Raw genomic sequence first — 6,000 nt, 5'->3', positions numbered from 1 at the left:
GCTTGATGGCCATGCCCCTGCACTCCGGGGTTTCCCTTTTTTAGGGGGCTGTCCAAAATGGCCACGGTTATTGTTCTCCCATTGAGGTTGGGCCCCTGAGCTCCGGGGCTTCCTTTTGTCCAGGGGGCATCCAACATGGCCGGCAGCTGTGCATCCGCCATTTGGATATGCCTCTGCACTCAGGGGTCTCCCATTGCCCAGGGACCCTTCTAGGTGGTTGCTTAAAGCGTCATTTTGTTTCAAGCCACCACATATAGCCTGCTGTAGCCAGTCTACCATTTTCCATCTGTCTTTGCCTATTTCTTTCTCACTGTGCCCCCACCCCCCCCCCCCCCCTCCCGTAGCCCGCTTCTCCCTAATCCCCTTCCAACTGCTTCTCTCCCTGCTTATATCCCCACCTCACCCCCATTACCTGTCCCCCCCCCCCCCTCACTCCCACTACTAGGCGCTTTCCCCCTTGCTGGGGGCATGCAGCGGCCTCTGTCCTTCGCATGAGTCCCAGTGCTAGCGATCCCGCTCGTGTGGTGTCTCCCTTCCTGAGAGTTACTGTTTCCTTCGGTCACCCGCTCTCTGAATTTCTTGCTCGCTCTGTCCCTTGTCTCACTCTGTACTTGTCTGGGCACCACTCATTCCTTCTTTCCTTCGCCACCTTCATTTTTCAGAGCGAGGCCATGTTCTCCCGCATAAAGCGGTCTCTGTGGTGGTGAAGAGGGTGGGGGGGGGGGGGGAGGCTCTTGGCTCTTTTCTTCCCCCACCCCCCTTGTTAGCGCATTGCAGTGTTACAGTCTCGTTCTGTGGGCTCCTCATCGTTTCCCCTATAGCCACTTTTCCAGCCCGCACTCTGCAACAGACTTATCTGCCTCCGCAGGGGTTGTAAAAAGTATTCTTTGCCTTGGTATGTGACCCAGAGCTTGGCTGGTTACAGCATACCAAATCTTACGCTGCCCTTGTACAGCACAGCCTTTGCTTTGTTTAATTCGGTCTGACACTTGGCCAGGTCAGCCCCAATGTCCTGATTTATTCTCATCTTATGTCCTTCCCAGCTGCAATTATTGTCTGGCCCAGCGCAGGATTCTCTCCTGGTCTTGGTATCGGTGCATTTTCGCTATAAACGCCCATGGCTGGTCCCTGGCTTTGGGCTTGGAGTGACCGGGTGCGCTCTGTCGATTTCTGGTGGGTTGGGGAAGGTCTCCCTTCTCACCAGGTTGCCCAGCATTTGGGCCACATAGTTTGTGGGGTCCCTACCTTTGATCCCCTCCGATAGGTCCACGATTCGTAAGTTCTGCCGTCTCGACCGGTTCTCTTGGTCTTCGACCTTTCCTTTAGGCTGTCCTGTGTCACGACCAGCCTCGGCACCTCGTTTTCTAGGGTGACGATCCGGTCACTCTGGTCCGTTGCGGCTCTTTCCAGGTCTGTGATTGTTGCCTCCTTGGCCTCCAATCTCTTTTCGGCTTTGTCCAGGGCGAGGTGCATGTGTGCCAGGGCTTCGGCTAACGCACCCTTCCCTGCTGCCTGAATGTCCGATTTTATCTCGTCCCTGTGCTCCCTCAGTGCTCTTGAGAGGAACGCCATCCAGCCACCTGCCCCGGTGAGGGAGGGATTCGTGCATCCAGCCACCTGCCCCGGTGAGGGAGGGATTCGTGCGTGGCTGGTCAGGCCCTCTCGCTCCGGCAAAGTTCAGGTTTCGCCGGTCGGCTCGTCCCACTCCTGAGGGGTGTCATTCTCCGACCCCCCGCCGGGTTGGAGAATCGCCAAGGGCTGCCGTGTATCCCGCCCCCGCCGGTTGCCGAAGTCTCCGGCACCGGATATTCGGCGGGGGCGGGAATCGGGCCGCGCCGGTTGGCGGGCCCCCCCCGCTCGATTCTCCGGCCCGGATGGGCCGAAGTCCCACCGATAAATTGCCTGTCCCGCCGGCGTGGATTAAACCACCTTTTGAACGGCGGGACCAGGCGGCGTGGGCGGGTTCCGGGGTCCTGGGGGGGCGCGGGGCGATCTGGCCCCGGGGGGTGCCCCCACGGTGGCCTGGCCCGCGATCGGGGCCCACCGATCCGCGGGCGGGCCTGTGCCGTGGGGGCACTCTTTCCCTTCCGCCTCCGCCACGGTCTCCACCATGGCGGAGGCGGAAGAGACTCCCTCCACTGCGCATGCGTGGGAAACTGTCAGCGGCCGCTAACGCTCCCGCGCATGCGCCGCCCGGGGATGTTATTTCCGCGCCAGCTGGCGGGGCAACAAACGCCGTTTCCACCAGCTGGCGGGGCGGAAATTCCTCCGCCGTCGGCCTAGCCCCTCAATGTTGGGGCTCGGCCCCCAAAGATGCGGAGCATTCCGCACCTTTGGGGCGGCGCGATGCCCGTCTGATTTGCGCCGTTTTGGGCGCCAGTTGGCGGACATCGCGCCGTTTCGGGAGAATTTCGCCCCGCTGGTCTCCGTTCGGCCCCTGGATTGACTTTTGCTCAGCTTTCTTTCTTTTTTCTTTTTCCCCCTGTTGTTCTGGTGAAGTTGAGGGGATGAATTGTTCGATTTTAAGGCGTTTTTACAGATGAAAAGTGGCTATTTTGCAGGTTCGCGGGAAGGGAGTCACCTGATGTGCGACTTCTCAGCACATTTTCGTCATCGGACGTCCGGGCACCACCACTGATTTTTTTAGAGTTTAGAGAATTTAGAGTACCCAATATATTTTTTCCAATTAAGGGGCAATTTAGCATGGCCAATCCACCTACCCTGCACATCTTTGGGTTGTGGGGCAAAACCCATGCAAACACGGGGAGAATGTGCAATTTCCACACAGACAGTGACACAGAGCAAGGATCGAACTTGGGACCTTGGCGCCGTGAGGCAGCAATGCTATCCACTGCACCACCACTTATGACGCTGATGTCGTGCTTCAGGCTTTTCACTGAAGTCATCACCCTAGCAGGGTTGACCTCGGTGCCATGCACTGTCGGCACCATCTCCTGTGCCTGCAGCCTTTGGGACTCCTTCAATCGGCTTTGCAGTCGCTGGAATGTCATTGACACCCCCTCCTGAAACTCACGGCCGTGTCCTAGCATCTGCAATAGCTCTGGGAGAATCTTGTCCACAGGCTCGGCCTCTGACCAGGTCTCAGCTGAGTCCTGAGATCCAGCAGACCTCCAACTGCTGTCTCTCTTGGATGTTTTTGCCTCCACCTGATGTGCATCAGCAATTATTTGGTGCCCACCAGGACGGACATGTGGTCAGTGAGAGGGACGGATCATTTTGTCTGACATGAACTCACTTGGTCATCTGGGTGAAGGAGAAGTGGATCCTCACCTCCGTGGCAGAGGCCAACCTATCTGTTGGCGGAAGCTCTCTCCTCAATCAACCCCGCGATATCCAGGGCCTGTTCCTCATAGGGGGTGAAGGCTCAGATCTGTGGAACTCCGTCCCCTGTATTGGCCCTTATTATGGGTTATCTTCTCCTGCGGGGACAAAGAGAGTGCATTGTGAGCAACGTGCTTGATGGATCGGAGGGTCAATAGCAGATGGCATGTGTGGGCACCGCAACTGGACATGAAAGAACATAAGAACTAGGAGCAGGAGTAGGCCATCTGGACCCTCGAGCCTGCTCCGCCATTCAGTGAGATCATGGCTGATCTTTTGTGGACTCAGCTCCACTTTCCGGCCCTAACACCATAACCCTTAATCCCTTTATTCTTCAAAAAACGATCTATCTCTATCTTAAAAACATTTAATGAATGAGCCTCAACTGCTTCACTGGGCAAGGAATTCCATAGATTCACAACAGTTTGGGTGAAGAAGTTCCTCCTAAGCCCAGTCCTAAATCTACTTCCCCTTGTCATAATATCCACTCATGTATATAATGAGATGCAGACAGGCAGTGATTGACACATAGGATGACCAGTAAACATACAACACAGCACAGCCAATCACTAGACAGGACACTAACACTATAAAGCCAGAGGGCACTAGGTTTCCCGCTCTCTCGGGACCCAGCTACTGAGACAGTCAGAGTCTACGAGCTAGCAAGCACAAACACCATGCGGTAGCTAGTAAGTCTGGTCAGGCTACTACAAGGTCACTAGTCAAATCAGTATAGTCTCGACCCACAGCTGAATATGTACAGCAGTTCATCTAGTTGAATAAAACAGTGTTGGATCTTCTCCTGTGTTAGACGTCTGTTTCTAACTTCCCTGCATCGAGTGCAGTCCACATCGAACCAACCTGCCTAACACATCATGGTACCAGAGTGATACTGATCTTGACGGACCTACCTCAAGCGAATCAGCATTGACCAGCAAGCAGCCATCCAGTGAAATGGAAAACATCCAGCCTCCTCCGCAACTTCGCATCTCCGGCAACCTCGGCACCAACTGGAAAATCTTCAAGCAAAAGTTCTTCTTGTACATCGAGGCCTCCGACCTCGAGGCAGCATCGGATGCCAGGAAGATCGCATTATTTCTCTCCACTGCGGGGGACCATGCCATCCATATCTACAATTCGCTTACGTTCGCCAACGGCGAAGAGAAGACGAAATTCAAAACAGTCATACTGACGTTCGACAGCCACTGCGACATTGAGGTGAATGAGAGCTTTGAACGATACATCTTCCAGCAGAGGCTTCAGGGTAAGAATGAACCTGTTCAGTCCTTCTTGACCCATCTCCGCATCCTAGCGCAGTCATGTAACTATGACTCGACGGCTGATTCACTCCGACTCCCTGCGGCAGCAGCTCCTTAAAATCAATCAGTTGACCCTCTCTGTCGCTATCGAGACGTGCGTTGTCCATGAGCATGCTAAGAATCGTTACTCCCACATCAGGGCGGCAGAAACTGCAAAGCTGGTCTCCCACGAGGCAGAAAGGGTGCAGGCCATTGCACAGATGCAGGGCCTGAGCATCGAGGAGAGTGGCCGTTTCCCATGCTTTTCTCGGATTCCTGCGCATGTGCACCACGACCGTGTGGACGAAGAGACCGAAAACCCGACTGCGCAGGTGCGTACGTCGGCCGACCGCACTGCACATGCGCGATGGCGCACGGATCGCGCTGATGTCAGCGTTATGACGTGTCTGAATTGTGGCTCCGCCCACTTAAAGCGGCAATGTCCGGCAAGAGGACGCCGATGTCTCCAGTGTGGCAAGCTTGGCCACTACGCAGCCCTCTGCAGATCCGTTCCACCGCTCAGCAGCCAGCGATCCCAGCTGCGGCGCAGACGTATCCACTCAATACAAAAATGCATGCCAGATTCTGTTCCCGACAGCCCAACAGACCCTGATGCTGACTGCCTCCAGTCTCCATATCGGGTGGGCATCATAACCACACATGAGCTGGCCTCCACCACACCTGCGCAACGCCTCTCGATCCTCAGTGTGGATCCCGCCGACGAGTGGTGTGCTGTCCTCACAGTTAACAAGGCTCGCATCCGATTTAAACTGGACACCGGCACGTCTGCGAACCTCATCTCGCAATCCGACCTCGACACCATCCGGGCCCGACCAAGCAGTCTTCCACCGGCCTGCCAGCTCCTTGACCACAATAGCAATGCCATAGCTGCCAGTGGCTCGTGTCAACTACGGGTATCCAACAAGGCGATCAAGGCAACGTTACGATTTAAAATCGCCATGCCTGACAGGGCGTCCCTGCTCGGTGCTCGCGCCTGCAAGCTCCTGAACGAGTCCACACCATGTCATCGTCACCGGCGACGGCCTCGCCTGATGGAAATTTGATAGCCGACATAGATGACATTATCACGCAGTACCACAGTGTATTCGATGGAATGGGCACGCTCCCGTACCGATACAAAATACTGCTCAAGCCAAACGCCACCCCTGTAATCCATGCACAATGCCGGGTGCCGGCGCCCCTCGAGGATCGTCCAAGACCATGGCATCATCTCGAAGGTCACGGAGCCAACAGACTGGGTCAGCTCCATGGTCTGCGTAAAGAAGCCATCAGGGGAGCCCCGCATTTGCATTGATCCCAAGGATCTAACCCGCAACATCATGCGGGGGCACTACCCAAT

This window comes from Scyliorhinus torazame, chromosome 2, assembly GCF_047496885.1.
Source record: "Scyliorhinus torazame isolate Kashiwa2021f chromosome 2, sScyTor2.1, whole genome shotgun sequence".
NCBI classification, from domain to species: domain Eukaryota; kingdom Metazoa; phylum Chordata; class Chondrichthyes; order Carcharhiniformes; family Scyliorhinidae; genus Scyliorhinus; species Scyliorhinus torazame.
Note: the sequence above shows the minus strand (reverse complement) of the source record.